Source organism: Sorex fumeus, unplaced genomic scaffold, assembly GCF_029834395.1.
Source record: "Sorex fumeus unplaced genomic scaffold, SorFum_2.1 ptg000095l, whole genome shotgun sequence".
In the NCBI taxonomy this organism is placed as follows: domain Eukaryota; kingdom Metazoa; phylum Chordata; class Mammalia; order Eulipotyphla; family Soricidae; genus Sorex; species Sorex fumeus.
This window is the reverse complement of record NW_026606152.1, coordinates 19,862,130-19,889,409: the sequence shown is the minus strand read 5'-3', so window position 1 is coordinate 19,889,409 and position 27,280 is coordinate 19,862,130. Positions and strand designations below refer to the sequence as shown.

The 27,280-nt window shown below is 39.5% G+C and overlaps 2 pseudogenes; both read right to left on the bottom strand.

The window, feature by feature from the left end:
- Nucleotides 1–453: 453 nt before the first annotated feature.
- On the bottom strand, nt 454–550 carry LOC130041036 (uncharacterized; annotated as a pseudogene).
- A 22,765-nt stretch (nt 551–23,315) lies between these two features.
- On the bottom strand, nt 23,316–23,412 carry LOC130040960 (uncharacterized; annotated as a pseudogene).
- Between the last annotated feature and the right edge of the window lie 3,868 nt (nt 23,413–27,280).

Here is a 27,280-nt window from a genome sequence, read left to right as displayed (position 1 = left end):
TTAGAACTTGTTTTTACATATTTTGCTGGTCTGTCATTAGGAGCATATACATTGAGGAGGGTGAGTTTTTTCTGATGTACAGATACCATGATCATTAAGAAATGACCTACACTGTCTCTTATAACCTTTAGCCTGAAGTCCATGTGGTCTGATACTAGTATGGCCACTCCAGATATTTGGAGGTGTTCTTTACTCGAAGAATTGGTTTCCCAGCCTTTGAATTTGAGCCCATGTGTTCTTTGATTATTCAGATGTGTTTCTTGCAGGCAGCAGAATGTTGGGTTCAGTTTTCTAATTCATCCTGCCATCCTCTGCCTTTGAATTGCTGCATTTAGTCCATTGACATTGAGAGAGATCATTGTGATGGGGATTTGTGCTAACTTTATGTCGAAATTTGGAGTACTTGTGGGGCTTGTCTTAGATTAATGTAGCCCTGTTAATTCTTCTTGCAACAAAAATGTGGAACACTTTACAAGTTTGCATGTCATCTCTGTTCAAGGACCATGCTAATCTCTGTATCATTTCAATTTTAGTACATGTGTTGCCAAACTGAGTATAAGAGTTGTTTTTTTTCCCTATTTTTCTCTTCTGATTTTTTTGAGTGTTGTCCTTACTCACTCCTATGGCAGACGGTGATTCCTAATCAAGGTAGGTATTTCAAAGCAGCTTGAAGCTATAGATTTAGAACCTTAATGTCCCAGAAGAAAAAGTATGGTTTTTACCATATTCTCTTTTACCATACCCAGGGCGTCAGCTGTGCACATTATTTCTTTTGTAAGATGGTGAATCAGTCTTGTTTAATGCCCTTCCCTGAAACCTTCATTAAGACCATTAAAATAGAGCCTTTTGCTGTTCTCACCTCGGTCCCGTGTACATCTCCAGAAAAAGGTGGATGGCATTGTCTGCACTTTGACCACCTTGAATGTAAGTAGGATTTTTCTCCTGAAGGAAGAGGTGAGAAGCATATTGATGATTTAATTCCACCTTATTACAAGTTCAACTTGAACGGAAGGTGAGATTCATGAGGCTCCTGCAAAGGACAGAAAAAAGGGTCTCAGTGAAGTTTAATGGCCAACAAACATTAACAAAACAGATGTCTCAAAGTAACCTGTGTGCATCTTCGTGTGTATAGTGAGTTTTTTATCTACTCATAGTGATTCTCAGTCGTTCCACATGGGCAAAGCACACCTGTAATTAAAAATCGAGTTCTCTGAGCAGAGGGGGTTTTCTTAGGTCATTGAAGAAGTGTATAATAATTTATTGCTAAGCATATACAGCAGTTTGAATGATGTGTACTTTTCGATCTAAAATTAATTCCAAATATGTCTAAAATGACAGTCTCCTGACCCCGCATCTGGCTTTCCTCACTGAGGGCCCTTTGCCCTTGTTGGTGAGGTTCCCTCACCACCCCAAGCAGAGCTCCGGCAGCTGCAGACCTCTGCAACCAGCCATAGGTACGCTTTAGACCACTCTCCCCAAGCTTGAAGGAGCCTCATGCATGAAGGAACTGGCAGAGGATCCCAGGTGTGCGGGACCCGGGGCGGAGACATCCAAGGCTGCTCGGATCAAGACTGGGACTCCTCATCCAGATCCCTCATCTTCCAGTAGCTAAGTGTTACACCCACGAACTTCCCTTGGAGCCATGTAGTCCCATGAATGGCCAAGATCCAGAGACTGGATCTTGTTGATAATTCAACAACTCTTTTTGTCCAGTTCTCTTTCTTGGAGAACCTGGCAGGTTACCGAGAGTATCTTGCCCACATGGCAGAGTCTGGCAAGCTCCCCGTGGTGAATTCTACATGCCAAAACCCACTAACAATAATGGATCTCATTTCCCTGACCGTGAAAGAGCCTCCAATGTGGCACTTGCTAAAATCTCAGGGCTAGGACGAATGGAGATGTTACTGGTGCCTGCTCATGGAAATCATTCTCTACCACCAATGAACCCAGTATTCCTCCCAACATGCCCCCCACCCTGCTTCTGTGGCAGGGCATTCTCTTTGGTTCTCTGGGGCCATGGACAAGCCAGAGAGCTGCTCATGGTGGGCAACTCATGGTCTTGGCGGGGCAGGAAGAATGGGCTGTTTCTACCCCCCACCCCCTATCCCACGAGGCTGTAGTAGCCCTGTCACCGCTAGCTCATACCTGGCTATCCAATAGTCTCTGAGGTGATTGCCATTGTGCTGCCAGGGGAGATAAAGGCAGAAGGGACAAACACCCTTTCCCACCTGGTGTAGAATGGTGACATAGCTTAATGCATAGTTCAGCCACATTTCGGCCAAAAGCCGCTGGGTTCCGAATTGGGTCCATCTGCCTCTGGGGCCATGGTGGTTCTGGAGAGCCACTTGTGGGGGTCAAATTGTGGACTCGGTGGGGGAGAAAGAATGGGTCTATGGTCTAGTCTTGCATGAATCTCCCAACTCAACTGGGTCCTCCAAACACCCTTTACTTGGTATTCTGTTCTCTGTCTGAGCTGCCTTTACCCCCAGCATGTGATGCCGGCTTCCAAGGCCTGGAGCAAACCTCCTAGTCCTTATCACTCTATTCTTGGGTATTAATCTCCCATTCTGTTACTTTATATTCCATGATGAGTACAATCTTTCTATGTCTGTCCCTCGCTTTCTGACTCATTTCACTTTCTATATTGATCCACTTTCATTCAAATTTTATGACTTCTTTTTTTCTAAAAGCTTCATAGTATGCCACTGTGTAGATAAATAAACTATCATTAACCAGTCATCTGTTCTTGGACACTAGGGATTTTTTTCCCCCAGATTATGGTTATTGTGAACAGTGCAGCAATGAACATACAAGTGCAGATGTCATTTCGGCTGTACTTTTTTGCCTCTCCAGGCTATCTTCCCAGGAATGATATTGCTGGGTTAAATGGGAGCTCAATTTCTAGTTTTCGGAGAACCATTCATACTGTTTTCCAAAATGGCTGAACCTGTCCGCATTCGCACCAGCAGTGAAGGAGAGTCCCTTTTTCCCCACATCCACGGCAACACCAGTAGCTTTTGTTCTTTTGGATGTGGGCCAGTTTCCGTGGTGTGAGGTGATAATCTCATTGTAGTTTTGACCTGCATTTCCCTGATGATTTGTGATGATGAGCATTTTTCATGTGCCTTTTGGCCATTCGGTATCTTCTTTGAGAAAGTTTCTGTTAATTTCATCACCCCATTTTCTGATGGCGTTGGACGATTTCTTCTTGTACAGTTCAACCAGTGCCTTGTATATATTTGATATGAACACCTTATTACATAGGTATTGGGTGAATATCCTTTCCCAGTCTGTAGATTGTCTTTGTATTCTGGTCACTGTTTCTTTTGAGGTGCAGAAGGTTCTTAATTTAAGATAGTCCCCTTTGTTTATCTGTGTTTCCAATTTTTTGGCAGTGGTGTGTTATCTTTGAAGATACCTTTAGCTTCAATGTTGTGGACGGTTTTGTTGACCTTGTCTTCAATGTACCTGATGAATTCTGTTCTGATGTTGAGGTCTTTGACCCATTTTCATATGACTTTTGTGCATGCAGTTAGGTAGAGGTCTGAGCCCATTTTTTTGCATGTAGCTGTCCAGTTTTTCCAGCACCATTTGCTAAAGAGGCATTTCTTGCTGCACTTCACATTTCCTGCTCCCTTATCAAAGATTATTTGAACATATATTTGAAGGTGTGTGTCAGTATATTCAATCCTGTTCCATTGGTAGGCGGCTCTGCCTTTGTTCCAGTACCATGCTGTTTTAATTATTATCACTTTGTAGTAGAGTTTGAGGTTGGGGAAGCTGAGGCCTCCCATCGTCGTTTTCCCAAGAAATGCTTTAGCTATTCGAGGGCGTTTGTTGTTACATATGAATTTCAGGAGCGCTTGATCAATTTCTTTGACGAATGTTATGTGTAACTTTATAGGGATCACATTGAATTTGTACAATGCTTTGGGGAGTATTGCCATTTTGACAATGTTAATTCTCCCAATCCATGAGCAGGAGGTGTTTTCATTTCCTCGTTTCCTCTTATTTCCTGTTGTATAGGTCCTTTCCCTCCTTAGTTAAGCTGATGCCGAGATGTTTGATTTTCTGAGGCATGATTGTGAATGGGATTGCTTTCTTCATGTCACTTTCTTCTCTCTCATTATTTGCATATAGAAAAGCCATAGACTTTTGGGTAATGATTTTATAGCCTGCAACTTTACTATATAAGTTGTTTCTAGGAGTTTTTTGGTAGAGGTTTTAGAATTCTCTAAATATAATATCACATCTTCTGTGAATAGTGAGAGCCTGATTTCTACATTTCCTACATGAATGCCTTTAATATTTTTTTTAATCTGACTGCTATTGCAAGTACTTCCAGTACTATATTCACAGAAGTGCCCAAATGAATATTTTTCTTTTTGGGTTTCACCCAGCGATGCTCAGAAGTTACTCCTGGTTCATGCACTCTGGAATTTCTCCTGGCAGTACTCGAGGGACCATATGGGATGCTGGGAATCGAACCAAGGTTGGCTGCGTGCAAGGCAAATGCCCTATCCCCTGTGCTATTGCTCCAGCCCCAAAAATGAATTTTTACTTAAAACTTTCTATCTGTAAATTTCTATGCTAAGAATAGTGGTATAAACGGTGATATCTGAGTAATTTAAAAGTAAACTATGAAGACAGATAATATAAAGAATTTCTTTGTATTAATTTCTAAAATGTGTAGCTTTTATTAAATATATTAAGAATGAATGAGAGGTCTTGATTATACCATGAATATTATTTCCCTGTTAGAAGTTACCCTTCTAAAATGCAATAAAGTGACACATTTTGAAAATGTTTATTATTCATTAATTCAGTGAATATTTGTTAGTCTGGGGGTTCAGTGCCTCCAAGAAGTCAACCTGAACCCTCAAGGTTAGTGCATCTACAGTCTGATGGTGCCTTCATGCTGCCTGATAACCCCAGATTTCCACTGTGCCTCTAGCTGGATCCCAACACCTCAGGAGTAAGTTTCCCGAGAAATTAAACTCCGAAAAGATATGTGGGAGCCATGTTAACAAACCACCCCTGGCTCAGCTAAACAAGCTAATGTATTGGTCTTGCTTCAGAGACCCATAAATAAATCCATCTCAGGATGGATTTCACTGAAATATAGGTAAAGGTAAAGGCCCTCCCATTGATCGTCGATTTGCTCAAGCGGGCCCAGTAACGTCTCCATTGGAGACTTTTGTTGGTACTGTGGGCTGGAGCGATAGCACAGCGGTAGGGCATTCGCCTTACAAGCGGCCAACGTGGCCAACCCGAGTTCGATTCCTCCGCCCCTCTCGGAGAGCCCATTAAGCTATCGAGAGTATTCGATATGCCAAACACTGAAATATGACAGCTGAAAATTCGGATATGCGGGTTTTGTGACTGAAATCTCCAGGCTTTCTCTGAGTCAGGGTGGGCAGCCCACTCTCACTGCCCTGTACTTATGGAAGCCTCAGCATAAGTGAGGCTCAAAGCGGCTCCAGCCTTAACTTCCTGATAAAAATACTAAATTCCAGGACTGAAGCGATAGCACAGTGGGTAGGGTGTTTACCTTGCATGCGGCCGACCCGGGTTGGAATCCCAGCATCCAATATGGTCCCCTGAGGTCCACCAGGAGTAATTCCTTAGTGCAGAGCCAGGAGTAAGTCCTGAGCATTGCCGGGTGTGACCCCCCAATAAAAATACTAAATTCCTTGAACAAACATGATGAAATCTTAGTAACTGTATGAGAACCATAATGCACAAAATGAAAAGGAGACAGAGAGAAAGAATTAAAGAGCCTGCCATAGAGACAGGCTGGGAGTGGGGGTAGGGTGTTGGGGGATGTTGTAGGGAACCAGGGACATTGGTGGTTGGAAATGTACACTAGTGGAGGGAAGCATGTTGGATCGTTGTATGACTGGAAGCAAATTATGAATAGCTTTGCAATGGTCAATCTCACAGATATTCAATAAAAATTTAAAAATATATATCCTTCATTGGTATCTCAGACTACTGGTAGAACTTTAAAACCCAGCATATCTATTTTTGTTTTCTCAGTAGTAAAAAAACACGTTACTCACCTGTGTGCCAATAGCTTGAAGAATGCTAAATCCAAAGATATATCAATGACTGTCTTTGGCAAGAATACTGTAATTGCAGGTATGTTATGTTTTAGAATCAGTTCATGCACAAGAAATCAAGAGGAGCAAGTGGCAAAGAGCATCAATGTTGAATGGATAATGTTTGAGGAGCTTTCAAGGGAGACAGAAAGATTTGGCATGAGAAGAGGGAAGAAACAGAAGAGTGAAGTACTAATAAGTATCATGAGAAAAATGCAAGGGAGGACACTTCCTGGCAAGTGTCACACTCTGTTGAGCTTTTGGTGAGGATAAGTATTAGAAAGTATCTTTCCCATTTAGTGGTAAAAAGGTAACTTTGATGGGTGTATTTAAAATTTACTTTAACAATTAGAATTACTAAGAGATACACAATTACAAAGTTGCTCATAATTGAGTTTTAGTCATCTAATGTTCTAGAACCTTTCCAGTATATTGGGGGTATTTTTGAAGGAATATCCCTGGTGCGAAGACTTGGGCATCTGAATCTTGACACATTTCACCAAATATATGATCTGTACTCACATGATTTACACTGTCTCCCCTGCTCTTTGATTTATGTTTTCATGCAATATTTCCTTGTGAACCTCACCTCAAGTGAGGGTCCCTATTTAAAACAAATACATATTTCTGGGGAATTATATATTTTTGGTTGCTGGGAGAGTCTCTAAAGCAATGCTCAGGAGGTGTGGGGGCCCCACAGACAATTCTCAGAAAACGTGGCCATGGTGTTTGGTATCCTCCGAGGCTATAGGCCTTTGATAATCTGGCAATCAGGTGGTGCTGGGAGTCAAATTTAGTGAATGGGAGACAAGTTCCATAAGCACTACACTATCTCCTGCGGCCCTGGGTATAAGATTGATGTCAGCATTCTGAGGTCCTCCCTTTTGTCAGAAAGCAGAAACTTGTGCAGGAGAAAGTGGAAGAGACCTTAGGGTTTAGCTAGGTTGACTGAGTAGATGGTGGTAGTATTAAGATTGGAACATAAAGTAAAAATAAAACAAGAGAAAGATCTAACAATAGTAAAGAGGGCTTTAGTACTCAAAAAGTTTAGAAACAGGCACATGGCAAGTAGTTTTAAAAAGCATCCAGGAGATAATATAGTATTGTGAGTGAACCAATCTACTCTATGGATACATCTCATCCTTGAAATGGAAAAGGACAATGTATTACAGTTAAAATTTACAAATAAGATATATACGTCTATTTCTGCTGTGTTCCTATGCTTTACCAAGTATTATTCTAATTTTATATTTACTTTAATGATTAAAACAGTATTTGCCAACATTAAACTTTTAATGAAATGTTTTATTAAAAATTTTTTAAAAAAAATTTATTAAAAATGTTTTACTAAAATGTTATTTAAAAAAGAAACATATGGGCCAAAGAGGTAGTGCAGTATGCAGAGGGTGTTTACTTTGTATGCAGATAATTTGAGTTCAGTCCCCTGAACCCTGAGCCTGCCAGAAGTAATCTCTGGATAGAAAGTCAGAAGTGAGCCTGGAACTCATACGGGTGCGCTCCCTTCCCGAAAAAAAGGAAGAAAAGTAAAACATATAACTGATTCTTGAGTAGCATAGAGGTTAAGGGTGCTAATTCCTATATAATTTTTGAAAGCCCCAAATTAAATGTATAGTCTGCTATTCACCAAGCCCCGCATCTTTTCCCCCTGAACTCGACACCCTCCACAGGGGGACACCTTCTCCAGACACCTAGAGCAGCTCCATGGGACTGTCCATCACCTAATCAGCCCCTCCCCTCCAGGTGGGTAGGGGGAGCATAAGCCAGCTTCACTGCTCCTCACGCCCAGCCCTGCGCATTTTCCTGCAGAACTGGACACCCTTCATCAGGGGACACCTGCAGCAGCTCCATGGGATTTTCCATCGCCCCTCCTACATTCCAGGATCCTGGGTGGGAGTGAACCTGCGATCAGACAGGGGCATGCCCGCCATGTAGGGGGAGTGGCCTCCCAGAAGTGGGCGTGGCCACCTCCTGGGTGGGCAGCCACAGATATATTTCCCAATCTGGGCACTCAGGACTTTCATCCCTCACTTTGTCGCCTAGTACTGGCTAAGAATATCTGACCACCTCTAAAAGAATTAAACAACATCCCACTCGCCTACTCCATTTCTAATAAACGACCATTATGAAATGTGATGTACAAGCACAAATGTAAAAAGTACCTCCTCCAAAGCTGCACTCAATGTCAGTTTTAAAACAAAGAATAAGACCTGATTGAGAAGAAGGTCGGAATCTAGAATGGGAGAAGGTTGGCTACCATCGACAAACCTTATCCAAAATCCTTTCCCATGGTAAGAGGGAACAGTACCTGTGATTTCAGGAGTCTACCTCTAGGTTACCATAACAACATGAAGAAACAGCGCAAATCTCTACCACAAGGAGAATATGAAGAAAAGAATCCCGAATCCTTAACCGAGGTTGTCCACAATTGCGCTCTCTTTGATAAGGAATTCCAGTATAAAATGCGGAGGGTGTTCAAGGATCTACTCAAAGAATCAATGGAAGAGATATCCAAAGACTAAAAGAAGAAATGAAAGAAACAATGGAACAGATAGTCAAGTAAATACAGGAAGAAAAGAGAACAGAATTTTAAAAAAGCTACAAAAAGGAGAGTCACAAATAAAGGATTCAGTGGATGAAATTAAAAAGACAGTAAGTGCCCTTAACAATAGGACAAGTGCAGCTGAAGAGAGGATCAGCAAGCTTGAAGATGAGCAACAGAAATCCCATCGGGAACAACAAGCAATAGATAAAGACCTCAAAATGGCTCTAAGGAGAATCAAAGACCTAGGGGATGACGCCAAGAGGAACAACATTAGAATCATTGGAGTACCAGAAGGACAGGGAGAAAACCCCAATGAAAAAAGCTAGATTCAAAGAAATCATTGCTGAAAAGTCCCCAGAGTTAAGGAAAGCACACATCCAGATCAAAGGAGCCAGAAGGGTACCAGCTAAAGGAGACCCCAGAAAAAACACTCCAAGGCATATCATAGTCAGAACGATGGATGCTGTGGACAGAGACACAATATTACAAGCAGCAAGGTCAAAGAAGGAAATTACATACAAAGGAGCACCCATTAGATTCACAGCTGACCTATCAGTGGAAACACTCTAAGCCCGAAGGAAATGGTGGGATATAGTGAAAAAATTCAATGAAATGAACGCCTCACCGAGAATACTCTATCCAACTAAACTCTTACTCAAATTCGATGGAACAATACACCACTTTTTAGATAAACACAAGCTCAGGAACTTCATATACTCCAAACCAAATCTAAAAGTAGGACTAAAGGGGCTCCTGTAAGATAAGGAAAACACGTGTAAACACAATCAACTCCTACAGGAAGATGGCACAAAACCCCATGACAATAATCTCCCTTAATGTCAATGGTCTAAATGCACAACCAAGAGACACAGAGTGGAAAAATGGATCCAGAAACAGAACCCAACATTCTGCTGTCTACAAGAAACTCATCTGAACAATTAGAGCAAACACAGACTCAAAGTGAAAGGATGGAAAACAATCCTGCAAACAAACAGTTCCCTCACAAAAGCTGGGGTGGCCACACTAGTATCCGACAACATTAATTTCAGGCTGAAAAAGATTAGAAGGGACAGCGAAGGCCACTTTCTCTTCATCAAGTTATACATACAACAGGAAGAAATCATACTCTTAAATGTATACGTACCTAATGAAGGAACAGCTAGATATTTAAAACAACTGCTAACAAAATTTAAAGAGGACAGTGCTAGCAACACAAGAGTAGATGGAGACTTCAACATCGCCTTATCACCTCTGGATAGATCAACAAGAATAAAACTAAGCAAGGAAAAATTGGCTTTGAATTAAGAAATAGAAGAGAAAGGACTTATAGACCTATACAGGGCTTTACATCCCCCAAAAAGAGAATACACATTCTTCTCCAGTGCCCATGGAACATTTTCCAAAATATACTATGTGCTAGGTCACAAAACATACCTCAATAGAATCAGGAAGATAGAAAGAGTATCAACAATTTTTTCAGACCATGATGCACTGAGGATAGATGTGAATCACACACAGACACGAACACCTGAAAACTAAACAAGTCACTGCTGAACAATGAGTGGGTCAGGAAGCACGTCTAGGAAGAAATCAAAAGATACCTAGAAACAAATGAGAATGAAGACACGAACTACCAGAACTTATGGGATGCAGCTAAAGCCCTATTAAGGGGAAAATTTATAGCTCTGTAAGCATATCTAAGGACGGAAGAAAGGATGCACATAAGCAACTTGACTTCATAGCTCAAGATCTTAGAAAAGGATCAAGAGTAGGAGCCTAAATCGGGCAGAAGGAAAGAGATCATAAAACTTAGAGCAGAAATCAATACATGGAAACCTAAGAAACAATCCGAAAGATCAATGAAACCAAGAGCTGGCTCTTCGAGAAAATAAACAAGATAGATAAACCACTAGCAACACTCACAAAGAAACAGAGAGAGAGAACACTAATAAACCGAAGCAGAAATAAAAATGGCGATATCACAACGGAAACCAAAGAAAGTCAAAAGATCATCAGAGTCTACTTTGAAAGTCTGTATGCCAAGAAAAAAGAGAAGTTAGAAGAAATGTACAAATTCCTGGATTCCTATAATCTCCCAAAGCTGAGTCAAGAAGATATAGAATACCTGAATACACCTAGTCACATCAAGGAAATAGAAACTGTAATTAAAATTCTTCCCCAAAACAAAACCCCAGGTCCAGATGGATTCACTACCAAATTTTTCCAAACATCTTAAGAGGATCTACTGCCAGTCCTTCTCAAACTTTTCCAGGAAATTGAAAAAACAGAAACTCTCCCAAACAGTTTCTATGAAGCCCATATCTCTCTAATACAAAAGGGAAACAAAGACACCATGAGAAAAGAAAACTACAGGCCGATATCACTGATGAACATGGATGAGAAGATTCTGAACAAAATACTAGCAAATAGAATTCAACAAATCATCAAAAAGATCATACACCATGACCAAGTGGGATTCATCCCGGGGATGCAAGGATGGTTTAACAATCGGAAATCAATCAACATAATCCATCACATCAACAAAACAAAAGATAAAAATCATGTGATCATATCAATAGATGTAGAGAAAGCAATTGACAAGATCCAGCATTTTTTTTTTTTTGAAGAAAACCCTCGCCAAATTTGGGATAGAGGGAATTTTCTCCAATATAGTTAAAGCCAGCTACCACAAGCATACAGCAAGCATAATTCTTAATGGGGAAAAACTGAGAGCATTCCCCCTAAGATCAGGAACGAGATAAGTATTCCCACTCTCTCAACTGCTGTTCAACATAATACTGGAAATACTAGCAATAGCAAGTAGGCAAGAAAAAAAGATTAAGTCCATCCAAATAGGAAAGGAAGAAATCAAGTTCTCACTATTTGCAAGTGATATGATACTATACTTAGAGTACCCTAAAAACTCTACCAAGAAACTCCTAGAAATGATAAACTCGATAGTAAATTTACAGGTATAAAATAAATACCCAAAAGTCCATGGCTTTATTATGCACAAATAGTGAAAGAGAAGAAAATGACAAGATGAAAACTATCCCATTACAATTGTATGCCAGAAAATCAACTACCTAGGAATTAGTTTAACTAAGGAAGTAAAGGAACTATATAAAGAAAACTACAAAACGCTCCTTCTTTAAAATAAAAGAGGACGCGAGGAAATGGAAAAATATCCCCTATGCATGAATCAGGAGAATTAATATTGTCAAAATGGCAATACATCCCCAAGCACTGTACAAATTCAATGCGATCCTTATTAGGATACCCATGACATTCTTCAAAGAATTGGAGCAAACACTCCTGAAATTTATATGGAACAATAAGCCCCCAGGAATAGTTAAAGCAATTCTAGGGAAAAAGAAAATGTGAGGAATTAACCTCCCGAACCTCAAACTCTACTACAAGTAGTAATAATTAAAACAGCATTATACTGGAACAAAGGCAGAGCTGCAGACCTATGGAACAGGGTTGAATATACTGACATCTCCCCTCAAACATATGACCATCTAATCTTTGAGAAAGGGGCAAGAAATGTGAAGTGGAGTACGGAAAGTCTTTTTAACAAATGGTGCTTGCAAAACTGGACGACTACATGCAAACTACTGGGCTTCGATCCCTGCCTAACACAATGTAAAAAGTAAGATCAAAATGGATCAAAGACCTAAACATCATACCGGAACCCATTAGGTACATTGAAGACAAAGTTGGCAAAACCCTCCATGACATTGAAGCTAATGGTATCTTCAAGGATGTCATGTCATTGGCCAAGCAAGTGAAAACAGAGATAGACGAATGGGAATATTTAAACTAAGAAGCTTCTGCACCTTAAAAGAAACAATGACTAAAATACAGAGAGAGTCTACAGAATGGGAAAGGATATTCTCCAAATACACATCTGAAAAAGGGGGTGATATCAAGTATATACAAAGTACTGGTTGAACTCCACAAGAAGAAAACATCCAACCCCATCAAAAAGTGGAGCAACGAAATGAACAGACTTTCTCAAAGAAGAAATCCGAATGCCAAAAGACACATGAGAATATGCTCTACATCATTAATCATCAGGGAGATGCGGATCAAAACAACAATGAGATATCATTTCACACCACAGACACTGGCCAACATTCAAAAAAACAAAAGCAACCTGTGTTGACAGGATGTGGCGACAAAGGGACCCTCCTTCACTGCTCATGGTAATGCTGACTGGCTCAACCCTTTCGGAAAACAGTATGGATGATTCTCAAAACATTAGAAATTGAGCTCCCATTTGACCCAGCAATACCACTCCTGGGAATATACCTCGGAGAAGCAAAAAAGTAGAGTCGAAATGACACCTGCACTTATTTGTTCATTGGAGTACTATTTACAACAGGTAGAATATGGAAAAAAACCGAATGCCTGAGAACAGATGACTGGTTACAGAAACTTTGGTACATCTACACAATGGAGTACTATGTAGCAGTTCGAAAAAAATGAAGTCATGAAATTTACTTACAAGTGCTACTGCGTGGAAAATATTATGCTAAGCGAAATGAGTCAGAAAAAGAGGGACAGACATAGAAGGACTGCATTCAACTGGGTAACAAAATTAGAAAACTAAGAGAATAACACCAAGGATAGCTGTGATAAATATCAGGTTGTTCACTCCATGGCTTAGAGGCCATCCGCACACTCTAGGGGTAAAGGCAGCTCAGATAGAGAAGGGAGCACCAAATAAAGGGTTCTGAGAAGATCCACCCAGAATGAGAGATGCATGCTGACAGCAGTCTATAGACAGAACATGATTGCCACCCAAAGTCTCTCCTGCAGATCACAGCACCGAAAAGGAGAGATAGACGAAAAGGGACTGCGCTGCCACAAAGGCAGGGCAGGATGGGAGATGGGGGGTTGTGAGGGATACTGGGAGTGGTAGGGGTGGCGAATGGGCACTGGTGTTGGGGTGGGTACTCGATCATTGTATAACTGAAACACAAGCACACAACTTGTAAGTCCACAACTGTAACTCAAGGTGTTTAACTAATAAAACAAAATAAAACAAAAAACAAAACAAAACAAAATAAAACAAGAGAAATATCTATCAATAGCAAAGAGGACTGTAGTACTCAAAAAGTTTAGAAAGAGGAACATTGGCAAGTATTTTTAAATAGGCTTCCAGGAGAGAATATAGCATTGTGAGTGAACAAATCTAATCTATGGATTCTTCTCATCCTCAAAATGGAAAATGACAATCTGTTACAGTTACAAATTTCAAAATAAGATATATACCATCTACTTTTTTGCTGCGTATTTATGCTTTGCCAAGTATTATTCTAATTTTTAAATTTACTTTAATGATTAAAACACTATTTCCATGCTTTAAACTAATTAAATGTTTTATTAAAAATGTTTTTTAAAATTAATTAAAATGTTTTACTAACATGTCATTTTTTTCTGTTTACTATGCTTTTTTTAAAATGATGAAATATTTCTCACAGAGTAGTCACATATGGAACAGTTTTTTTTTATTATTTATTTTTTTAAATTTTTAGTGAAACAGCATGAGGTACAGTAGTAGATTTATAATTTTTTCTGCTTGGGTTTCGATTATACAATGATCAAATACCCATCCCTCCACCAGTGCCCATTTTCCACCACCATGGATAATAATCCTCCCACACCCATCCCTCCCATCTTACCCTGCCTCTGTTGCAGGGCAATCCCTTCTGTTCTCTCTCTCCTTTTGAGTGTTGTGGTGTGCAAAAGAGGCTTTGAGTGGCAAACATGTTCAGTCCATAGTCTACTTTCAACATGCACATCCCCTCCTGGGAGGATCCTCCAAACACACTTTATTTGGTGCTCCCTTCTCTATCTGAGCTGCCCTTTCCCCTAGAATGCCTGGCTGGCCTCTAAGCTATGGAGTAATCCTCTGGTGTTGATCTCAGCTATTCATGGGTATTAATCTCATATTTTGTTTCTTTATATTCCCCAGATGAATGCAATATTTGTATGTCTATCCCTCTCTTTCTGACTCATTTCGCTTAGCATGATACTTTCCATGTTGTACCACTTGTATATAAATTTCATGACTGCATCTTTTCTAACAGCTACATAGTACTCCATTGTGTAGATGTACCGAAGTTTCTTTAACCAGTCATCTGTTCTTGGGCATTCAGGTTTCTTCCAGGTTCTGGCTATTGTAAAGAGTGCTGCAATGAACAAACAAGTGCAGATATCATTTCGACTATACATTTTTGCCTCTCTGGGATATATATCCAGGAGTGGTATTGCTGGGTCAAATGGGAGCTCAATTTCTAATTTTTTGAGAATCGTCCATACTGTTTTCCAGAAAGGCTGAACGAGTCGACATTCCCACCAACAGTGAAGGAGTGTCCCTTTCTCGCCACATCCGCGCCAGCATCAGTTTCTTTGTTGTTTTGAATGTGGGCCAGTCTCTGAGGTGTGAGATGGTATCTCATTGTGGTTTTTATCTGCATCTCCCTGATAATTAATGATGTAGAACGTTTTCTCATGTGCTTTTTTGCCATTTGGATTTCTTCTTTGAGAAAGTTTCTTTTCATTTCATTGCCCCAATTTTTGATGGGGTTGTATGTTTTCATCTTGTAGAGTTCAACCAGTATTTTATATATCCTTGATATCAACCCCTTGTCAGATGTGTGATGGGCGAATATCCTTTCCAATTCTGTAGACTGTCTTTATATTTTGGTCACTGTTTCTTTTGAGGTGCAGAAGCATCGTATTTTAAGATAGTCCCATTTATCTATCTCTGTTTTCACTTGCTCGGCCAGTGGCGTGGCATCTTTGAAGATACCATTAGCTTCAATGTCATGGAGGGATTTGCCAACTTTGTCTTCAATGCACCTTATGGATTCTGGTCTGATGTTGAGGTCTTTAATCCATTTTGATCTTACTTTTGTACATGGTGTTAGGCAGAGTTCTGAGCCCACTTTTTTTCATTTAGCCATCCAGTGATGCCAGCACAATTTGTTAAAGAGACTTTCCTTACTTCATTTCACATTACTTGCACCTTTATCCAAGATTAGATGATCATATGATTGAGGGGAGATGTCATTGTATTCAACCCTGTTCCATTGGTCTGCAGTTCTCCCTTTGTTCCAGTACCATGCTGTTTTAACATTGGATGAAACTAGAGGATATCATGCATGTAAAGTTAGCCTTAAGGAAAGGAACAGATACAGAGAGATTTTTCTCATATGTGGGATGTAAAGACACACAGCAAGGTAGCAACAAAGGTTCAAGGGCAATGTAAGGGGAGAACTGATCCACACAATTGAGTCAGGGGATTGGGACTGAGGGATTCTGGGAGTTTCGAGGAGAGGGAGGGTTTATTTTTTGAGAGAATGAGGAGTGTCATGTTGGAATAATGTGTATGAGGAACCATTGTTAATTGAATTATAAATCATAGAATATTAATATTGTTTTAGACGTTTGTCTGTCTCATTTTATTCTTTTAATTTGTTTTCTCCATATGCCACATATGCATGAACTTGTATGATGCCTATCTTTTTCTGCCTGGCTTATGTCACTAAACATAATATCCTCATGTTATGATTTTTTATATAAATAATAAGAAGATTTCACTTCATACAACTGAGTAGGATTCCATTGCTTTACACCCTTTCATTTTCAAAATTTGGGGTTTAAAACATACAAATATTGATTTTAACAATGCTCTGGTGTTTTAAAATTTTTAGTTCAGTGAAGAAAAGGTAAAGGCCCTCCCGTTGATAGTCGATTTGCTCGAACAGGCCCAGTAACATCTCCATTGGAGACTTTGTTGTTACTGTGTTTGGCATATCGAATACTCTCGGTAGCTTGCCGGGCTCTCCGAGAGTGGCAGAGGAATCGAACTCGGGTCGGTCATGTTGGCCGCTTGTAAGGCGAACGAACGCCCTACCGCTGTGAAGAACAATAGATTTTATTGAACAACACAGAAACTTGTGAAACAGGCATAGGGTGGAATGGAATATATGTTCAAGAGAGAACACTCGTTTTACAAAGCAAGCAAAGAGGGACATACAGAAAGGAAGCACGGTATTTCTTTAAGGAAGAACACAAGCTTGAGGACCAAGCCCACTCTGGTAGTTTAGGAATAAGAACTTGGAGTGGTATGAACTTAACTTGTATACTTTAAGGGAGAACCTGTGTGAAACAAATAGAAGTACGTTCAGGAGAATGATAAACTGGAGTCTATGCTTGGAGTGAGGAGGGTAGAGAGTTCTTTGGGGAGATCTGGACTATGGAGAACAGTAATATTATAACATTAATGATAGTATCTTACCGTGGGATTCCAAAAAAATCTTTAACAGTGGTGTCAGAAATGATAACATTCTTAGGTATTTGGATTTCCTGTGGAAACTACTGGAAAGCTGAGTTTATGCTCTGGATGCCTCTGCCTGAAACAAGGTCAACAAATCATGAATGAAAAATTACAAGTTACATGGATCAAGGATTCTGATCCCAGTGGAAGGCTAGCTTTTGGGTGGACAATTTCTACTGATGGCCTGATGTAGATTTTGATCCTGGGATACGTAACAGAAAGGAGGTAGTGACAGGTATCCTCAGAAGTGAAGCCTCTGAGACAGAATTCATTCATGCCAACTTATGGGTTATCAATGTTTGCTCATGGCTGCTACCCTTATAACATGCCATTCAACAATTCTGTGGTTTCAATTTACTGTGTCAATGTAAAGATGAAGTTTCTAAATTAAAGGTAAAAATCTGAGGCCCTCAAGATGATGAATTATGGGGAGGGGGGTGGAGCTGGAGCTATAGTACAGCAGGTAGGGCATTTGCCTTGCACACGGCCTACCCAGGTTAGATTCCCAGCATCCTGTATGGTCCCCCCAAGTACCGTGAGGAGTAATTCCTGACTGCACAGCCAGGTGTAACCCCTGTGCATCGCCAGGTGTGACCCAAAAACGCAAAAAAAAAAAAGACGATGACTTACCTTTAGATATTTTGAAGTCAAGTAGAAACAGCCAGGAAGCTCACCAGAAAAGAGTTCTCCTGGGTCAAAAACATCATCACCTCTGGCGTGAGAGCATAGAGAAAATAACGTTTCCATTTTATGCCATGTTAAAGCAAGCCAGACATGATCTTGGAAAGTTTGTCAAAGGAAAGCATGGCTATAGGAAGGATAAGATGACTACTGAATCTTAGAGGTAAAATATACAAGTGAAGAAAAGGTCAAGAATTAGGCGGTATGATGGCGACCAGGTATAATAAGAAAAGCATTTTTTAAAAAATAAAATGCAATGAGACATCAAAAAAGACTTTTTTAAATGTTTAAGAACAGGGATATAACTCAGGGATAGAGCATTTGCGTTCCATTGTATGATGATCTGGGATTGATCCTTAGCATTGCAAACAGCATTATTTTTTAATTTTTAATTTCTTTCTTTCTTGCTTATTTGCTTGCTTGTTTTTCTTGTTTTTTTTTTGGATCGCACCTGGCTATGCATAGGGGTTATTTTTAATTTTAAAAAAATTATAATTTTTATTTTTTACCTGTGGTTTAAAATGAAACCTAAAATATTTTAGAGTAAATATATGTGAAGAAGAATAAAATTCACGGGAACTATTTAGTGTTCTTAATGATACAGCAGTCAGAATTTTGAGGTTAATTTTATGGGTAGTGCATAAATAATTTTTCTCCATTATGAGGGCTGTCTTTTTAGCATGGTCACCATTTTTCTAAGTTGCAGAAACGTCTTAGTTTAATGTAGTCTCATTTGTTTATCTTCATTTCCTCTTCCTTGGTCAGTGGTGTTTCATTCTAGAAGTTTCCCTTAGCTTTAATGTCATGGAGGGATCGTCCCACATTTTTCTCCATATATCTTAAGAATTCAGCTATGATATTGAGGTTTTTAATACATTTGATCTGACTTTGTGCCTGGCACTATAAAGAGGTCTGAGTTCAATTTTTTTTTTTTGCATGTCGCTGTCCAGGTTTCCCAGCACCACTTGTTGAAGAGACTTCCTTGCTCAACTTCATATTTCTTGAGCCTTTATGAAAGATTAGGTAATAATAATCTGAGGGCCAGCGTCAGGATATTTGACTATATTCCATTGATGTGAGGCCTGTCTTTATCTGAATATCATGTTATTTTGATTACTACGACTTTGTAGTAGGGTTGCAAGTAGGGGAAGCTGTTCCCTTCTTCTTTTTACCAAATATTGCTTTAGCTCTTCATGGGAGGTTATTGTTGTGTATGAGTTTCAAGAGTGTTTAATCTATTTCTTTGAAAAATGTTATGGGTATCCTTATAGGAAGTGCAGTAAATCTTTATAGAGCTTTGGGGTGTATTGCCATTTTGACAGTGTTAATCCTCTCAATCCATGAGCATGGGATGTGATTCGATTTCCTCGTATACTCTCTTATTTCGTGAAGTAGAGTTTGTAGGGTTTTTTTTGTATAGTTCCTTAACATTTTATCATTTATCACTTAACTTCCCCTTAGTCGTCGATTTGCTCGAGCGGGCGCCAGTAACGTCTCCATTTGTCCCTGTCGCGTGCTAGTGTAGCCCAATGGCACCTGTTCGATCCAAGAACATGAAGGGCCTCAAACTGATCGTTCATGATCTTGACGAAGAAGTCTGACCATCTGGAAGGTGGGCGGCCACGCGGTCTTTTGACATCCCGTGGAATCCAGTCGGTAACAGCTCTAGTCCTGCGGTCGTCTCTAAATCTCATTACGTGACCAGCCCATCTGATTTTTGACACCTTGGCATAAGAGACAGCGTCCCTGATTCTTGATCGGCGACGGATGTAAGAACTCTTGATTATCTCTCTCATTTGAGTGAAACGTGATATTCCAAGCATAGCTCTTTCTATTCTTCTTTGGGAGACCTGAATACTGTTCTCATCTTGTTTGCATAGGGCCCAGGTCTCTGAGGCATATGTTAATGCAGGAAGAACAGTGGAATCAAAGAGATGTGACTGGAGCCGGAGGTTCTTCTTCCTCTTAGCTATTTATTCGACGTTCTTGAAGGCGTTCCAAGCCTCTCTCTTCCTCCTACATAGCTTGGGTGCCAGGTCATTTGTCATGTTGACCTCTCGACCTAGGTACACATAGCTGTTGCATTCGGAGATAGTCGTTCCATTGAGAGCGAATGGGGCATCAGGAACAAGGCTGTTTCGCATAAACATTGTCTTCGTAAGACTCAGCTGTAGTCCTAACTTTCCACACTCATGGTCAAAGTCGGCCAGCATTTGTGCTGCTTGGCTGATGTTTGGTGTTATTAAAACAATGTCATCAGCAAAGCGGAGGTGGTGTAGTTGCCGGCCATCTAGCTTCACTCCCATTCCTTCCCATTCCAGTCGTCGCATGATGTTCTCGAGGGTGGCACTGAAGAGTTTCAGTGAAAGGGTATCACACTGCCGCACCCCTCTCTTGACATCAACGATCACTTCTTTGTAGAATGGTGAGATCCTGCTAGTGAAACTGTAATACAGCTCACGGAGGATCCTGATGTACTGGGCTTGAATGCCCTGATTGGCTAGGGCTTCAGTGAGCACTTCCGTCTCAACAGAATCAAAGGCCTTCTTTTAATCAATGAACGTTAAACAGAGCTGCACCTTGAACTCCCAAGAAACCTCAATGAGCTTGGTTATCGTGTGGATATGGTCGATGGTGCTGAATCCTTTGCGGAACCCTGCTTGCTCGCATGGTTGTCCTTCATCTAGTGTTCTGCCAATCCTATTTAGGATGACTCGAGTGAACAACTTGTAGATGACAGACAATAGGCAGATCCGGCGATAGTTGCCAATGTCATGGATGTCTCCCTTCTTGAACAGTAGTATGGTCCTACTGGTTTTCCATTGGGACGGAAACTTGCATTCAGACAGGTAGCGAGTGAAGAGCCGAGCCAGTGTATTGATGAGTACTGACTGCAGGTTCTTCAGGTGTTCAGGTCTGACCTTGTCTGGGCCAGGTGCTGTTTGTTTCTTTACCAACGAAATGGCGTGTCGGATTTCGGAAGGGAGAACTTTGGGAACAACATACCCATCCTGTGGAATTTGGTATGTCGGCAAGTAGACATGGCTATCGAAGAGATTTGAGTAGAAGTCATGGATAATATTCTCCATTGCCGTTCTGGAGGATGTGATGGATCCATCAGGACGTCGGAGGGCAGTCATCTTGGTCTTATAGTTGGCGAAGGACAGGCGGGCCTTACAAATACTTTTCCTGGCATCTGCCGCATATACCAGTACTTCTGATCTTCTCTCTTTGAGGTCTTCCTCTGCACTGCTTTGCGAGCTCGGATGTTAGCTTGCGGTTGCCTGAGGCATGCGCCAAACCACGCTGGCGAATTATCTCAAGAGTTTTCGAAGATAGGCGATTTTTTGTGGCTATCTCTCTCTTGGCATTCCTCGCACATTCATGGAGGTGCTGAAGCAGTGGATCGTATTCCTCGTCAATGTTGTCAACAATGGCATCTTCCCATGTTGCCGCAATAGTACCAAAGTATAGTTCCTTAACATTTTAGTTGACTCTAATATACTCGATTTTCTGAGGTATTATTGTGAATGGGATTGTTTTTCTCTATCTCTTTTTTTCTCTTTCATTTGAAATATATGGGAAAGCCATGGACTACCGGATATTGATTTTGTAATATTCTACTTTACTAACAAATCTATTGTTCCCAGGAGCTTTTTTGTAGATTCTTTGGGATTTTCCAAGTATAGTATCATGTCATCTCCAAATAGTAAAAGCTTGAGTTCTTCCATTTTTATATGGATGCCCTTGATATCCTTTCTTTTTACCGAAATCCTATGGCAAGTACTTCAAGTACTATGTTGAATAGGTGTGGTTAGAGTGGGTAAGTTGTTTTGTGCCTAATTGTATTCTGGGATTCTAGCTCATTAATTTCTGCTCCAAGCCTTTAGTTTTCTCCCCGTTGAGAATAATGCTTGCTGTGGGTTTGTGGTAGTTTGCTTTGACTAGATTGAAGAAAGTACTTTCCACTCCCATTTTGTTGAGAGTTTTTCATCATGAATGGGTGCTGGATCTCATCAAATGCTTTATCTACATCTATCGATATGATGATATGACTTTTATCTTTATTTTATTGAGATGGTGTATTCTGTTGATTGACTAGAGAATGTTAAGCCATCCTTGCATCCCGGGATAAATCTACTTGGTCATAGTGTGTGATCTTTTGTTGAGTTTCTGGATTCTCTTTGCTGGTATTTTCTTGAGAATCTGTGTATCTGTATTCATCAAGGAAATAGGTCTGTAATTTTCATTTTTTGTGGTGACTCTGTCTGTTTTGAGTATTAGGGTGATCTTTGCCTCATAGAAACTATTTGAGAGCATTTCTGTTTCTTCAATTTCCTGAAAAAATCTTGAAAAATGTTGGCAGCAGTTCCTCTTTAAAGGATTGAAATGTTTCACTATTGAATCCATCTGGGCCAGGCATTCTGTTTGGGGGTATATTTTGATCATCATTTCAATTTCCTTGGTAGTGGTAGGTTCAAGTATTCCAAATCTTCTTGGTTCAGCCTTGGGAGGTAATTGGAATCCATTAATTTATCAATTTATTCAAGATTCTCTCATTTCCTGCCGCAAAGATTCTCAATATAATCTCTGATGATCCTATGGATTTCTGTACTTTCTATTAGGATAACCCCCTTTGCATTTCTGATTCGATTTATTAGAATTCTTTCTGTTTCTTTGAGAGGCTTCTAGAGGTTTATTGATCTTGTTTATTTTCTCAAAGAACCAGCTTTTGCTTTTATTGGTCTTCTGGATTGTATTTTGGGTTTCTAGCTCATTGATTTATACTACAAGTTTTATTATTTCCTTGCTCCAGCCTAGTTTGCACTCCTTTTATTGTTCATTTTCCAAAATCTTGAGCTCTAATTTATTCATGTAGGCCCTTTCTTTCTTCCTGATGAATTCTGGCAGAGCTATAATCTTTCCTCTTAACACTGCTTTTTCTGTGTCCCACAAGTTCTGCTAGCTCGCGTCCTCTTTCTCATTTGTTTCTGGAAACTTTTTATTTCCTCTTTGATTTCTTCTCTAAGCCAACGGTTGTTCATTACTTCCCTTAAATAAAATATTTCCTTGCTGAGATTTAGTCTGTTTGATCTATTGAGAAGTGACAAAGTAGTGTTGAAATCACCACCTAGTACTGTTTTTCTATAAATGTTTTTTTTAAGTCTATTAGAAGTTGATTTTAAGTATTTTGCTGGTCTGTCATTGAGCATCTACATTGAGGAGGGTGAGTTCTTTCTGATGTACAGATCCCATGATCATGAAGAAATGACATTCACTGTCTCTTATAACCTTTAGCCTGAAGTCCATGTGGTCTGATACTAGTATGGCTACTCCAGCTTTGTGGAGGTGTTCTTTTCTTGAAGACTTGTTTTCCAGCCTTTTACTTTTAGCCCATGGTTGCTTTGATTGCTCAGATGTGTTTCTTGCAGGCATCAGAATGTTGGGTTCAGTTTTCTAATTCATCTTCCTATTCTGTGCCTCTGAATTGGCACATTTAGTCCATTGACATTGAGAGAGATTGTTGTTATGGGGATTTGTGCTATCTTTATGTAGAATTTTTGTACTTGTGGGGATTGCCTTAGCTTAAAGTAGCCCTGTTAGTACTTCTTGCAACAAAAATATGGTACTCTTTACAAGTTTGCATGTCGTCTCTGTGCAAGGACCATCATAATCTCTGTATCATTTCAATTTTAGTATATGTGTAACCAAACCTAGTAGGAGTTAATTTTTCTCTTCTGATTACTTTGAGTGTTGTCCTTACATACCCTATGGCAGAGAGTGGTACCTAATCAAGGAAAGTATTTCAAAGCAGCTTGATAGATTTAGAACTTTAATGTCCCAGAAAGAAAATATGGTTTTTACCATATTATCTTTTACCATAATCAACGCATCAGTTTTACAAAATAATTCTTTTGGAAGATGTTATATGAGTCCTGTTTAATGCACTTCCCTGAAACCTTCATTAAGACCATTAAACTAGAGCCTTTTGCTGTTCTCACCTCAGTCCCGTGTACATCTCCAGGAAAAGGTGGATGGTGATGTCTGCACTTTGACCACCTTGAATGTAAGTAGGATTTTTCTCCTGAAGGAAGAGGTGAGGAGAATATTGATGATTTCATTCCACATTATTACAAGTTCAACTTGAACGGAAGTTGAGACTCATGAGGGTCCTGTAAAGGACAGAAAAATGGGTCTCAGTGAAGTTTAATGGCCAATACACATTAACAAACACAGATGACTCAAAGCAGCGTGTGTGCATCTTTTTGTATAGTGAGTTTCATATCTAATGATAGTGATTCTTAGTCATGACACACGGGCAAAACAGACCTATAATTAAAAATCTAGTTCTCTGAGCAGAGTGGGGTTTCTTAGGTGATTGAACAAGTGTGTAGTAATTTATTACTAAGCACATACGTAGTTTGAATGATGTGTACTTTTTGATCTAAAATTAATTCCAAATATGTCTAAAATGACAGTCTCCTGACCCCGCACCTGGCTTTCTTCACCAGGGTCCCTTGGAGGGGGTGTGTTGAGTTTCCCTCACCGTGCCAAGCAGAGCCCCGGCACCTGAAGACCTCTGCAACCAGCCATAGGTACGCTTTAAACCACTCACCCCAAGCTTGAAGGAGCCTCATGCATGAACGAATCTGACAGAGGAACCCAGGTGTGCGCAACCGGGGGATGAGATCTCCAAGGGTGCTCAGATCAAGACTGGGCCCCCTCCAACCAGATCCCCCATCTCCTAGTAGCTAAGTGTTACAACCACGAACTGCCCCTGGAGCCATGTAATCCCATCAATGGCCAAGATACAGAGACTGGATTGATAAGACAACAACAATTATTGTCCAGTTGTCACTCTGAGAGAACCTGGTACGCATCTGCGAGTAACTTGCCCTTGTGTTTACCAGTCATTTACTCTTCTTTCAATACAGATTATATGATCATGGTTTATGCTTATTTTTACTATTGAAGTATAATAGCTAAATACTGATTTATATCACAGCACTAATTTATTAAAAACATTCATCCTTGGCCTATCATAGTAATTGCCAGGATTTGTTGGTTTTGCTTGTTTTTTGATTACTTAAATTGATTTTGGTCCTTTTCTTTCAGATTGAAAAATTTTGACACAAATGAGTATATGTTTTTCTTTATCTTCTACAGTTTTAAACTGAGAACAACTGTTTGTTTTGTACAAATAAGATACCTGTGCATTTACTATTTCTTCTCATTTTATTTACATTTTAACACATCTCGATTCATCTACAACTTATCCTAGTAAGTGTTGTCATATTGAAAGAAACCACCAATTTTTTCAATCATAGCACTGTAGCACTGTCCTCCCGCGGTTCATCCATTTGCTAGAGCGGGAACCAGTAACATCTTACACCAAATTGTGAGATTTGTTGTCACTGGCTTTGGCCTATCGAATACGTCATGGGTAGCTTGCCAGGCTCTTGCTATGTGGACGAGATATTCTCGGTAGCTTGCCGGGCAGAGGAATCGGAATCAGGGTTGGCCTCCTGCAAGGCAAACGACCAAATCCGCTGTGCTGTAAACGTTATCTAAAATATACTAGTAATAACAAATGTTGTTTCATAAACAGTGCAATATAAACAATTATTTAGTAATTTTCTTGATTTTTTAATGAAATAGATAAGCTCTTGAGTATCATGGGAGTATTTTTCTAACACAAGAGTCTGACGAAGGTGAAACTGTTATAACCGTCTTGTAGAATTCCATCTCCCTAGCCTGCTTCAATCTACCCCACTCACTATCCAATCCAGTCTTCTAATGGGATTCTGACCTCCTGATTGGCTAGCCTCTACCTTTCACCTGCCTACTTTATGACATCATTCTCCCACCAAACCAACCACCAACTGGTAGAATCTTGGGGGTCTCATGTAGTTGTTTGTAAACAAATTTGAATCATCATGGCAAGTGACGAGTGACCAATGACCAGTCACCAGTGAGCAGTTGTCTGTACTAAACACTTGTGTTCTTAAGCCGCTTCAGTGTTCAGACGTAATCTCGTAGTCTCCTCTTCTCGTCTACCTTTCATCGGTATTTCCTCTTCTCTGACCATGTCAGGTAAGGAATAATACCTTTCAAAGCTTGTCATTAGATTTATCATCCCTAAACTTAGCAGTCAAGGAAGAACAGCACGTAGTAATGAAAGAAAGTATTCAAGTAGAATTTTATAAGCCTCATTTTAACTTGACTTTGATATTTGCTGTGTGACTTTAGACATTGGCTTACTTTATGTCACATACAAAGTGTTTTTCGTCATTGATTACATTATATTCTAGACATACTTAGGAGCTCAAATACACACACACACATACACACACATATGTATATATATATATATATATATATATATATATATATGAGGGTTGATTCTCTGTGTTTCTTTTTCCTTTTCATAGTGAATTTTACATGATATTCACTTAAAACAAGTAAATCAGAGACAGTATTTTTACAGAAACAGAAAATATAGGTGCTGTGAAAAACTGTTAATATATACTAGCATGTGTTCTCTGTAATGGTCTCTCCACTTGTATTTATACTTCAGTATTTTGAATATAGTGATATTACAAAGTAATAATCATTTATCTTTGAGTTTTCTATTTAAACCAGGTAATAAGAAAATATGGGGCATGTGGAAGGTGTGGAGTGCTGAGCATTAGGGAGGCAAGCCCTCTAAGGTAAGCAAGTTTGGGATCACTTTCATCAAACTTTGAACAATCCACACCAAGACAATATGAGGGAGAAAAAAATAGGAAGAAAGAAAGAAAATGTATAGAAATAAATAAAGAAAGAAAGAAAGAAAGAAAGAATAGGGACTTCGATTATCAAGGAAGAGGAAAACGTTTGTTCAGAATGTTGAAGAGAACCAAAGATTTAAAATCAAAAAAGAAAGGTACCAGTAGGAAAAGCATATTATCAGAAAGCCATCATTGCTGGCATTTTTCCTTATTATCTCTTAGAAAACAGTACTTGGTTCTTGACAATTTGAGTATAAACACGCTTCAGAAATGATGCTTCCCATAAGTAGCTAATAGTGCTTATCTAGGGCGGTGGAAGACACATAATGTTCAATGCTTTTATTACGTTATGGTTTTAAGTACATGTACGCGCTGCCTGTTAAAATTAAAAATTGGTATATTCTAACTTGAATAAGGAGATTTGATTCATTTGTGTGGTAAGTAGGTTCCAGGTTTAAGCGGATTCTCATCTTTACAAATATTATTTCATGTGATTTTTTCTTCCTAACATGAAAGTATTTTGATAATAGTCAACTTCTGTTTTAAATCCTAAGAGGAAAAAGAAAAATCAAGTCTCACAGGTCTAATTACACATTTTTGTCATATTTGTGAATTAAGATTTTTCCTACATTAAAGATATTTTATTGGATTTTGGTGCTCATTTATTAAACATTGAGAAGAACGTTTTCCTGGTTGATAAAGCTAATTCTAATCTAGGGGTTGAAAGTAAATTTGCAAATTTTGTGATCACTTTTTTAATGGTCTTTTCTGTGTCTTGTGTGATCAAGAGAAATCCTATGCTATGTTTAAC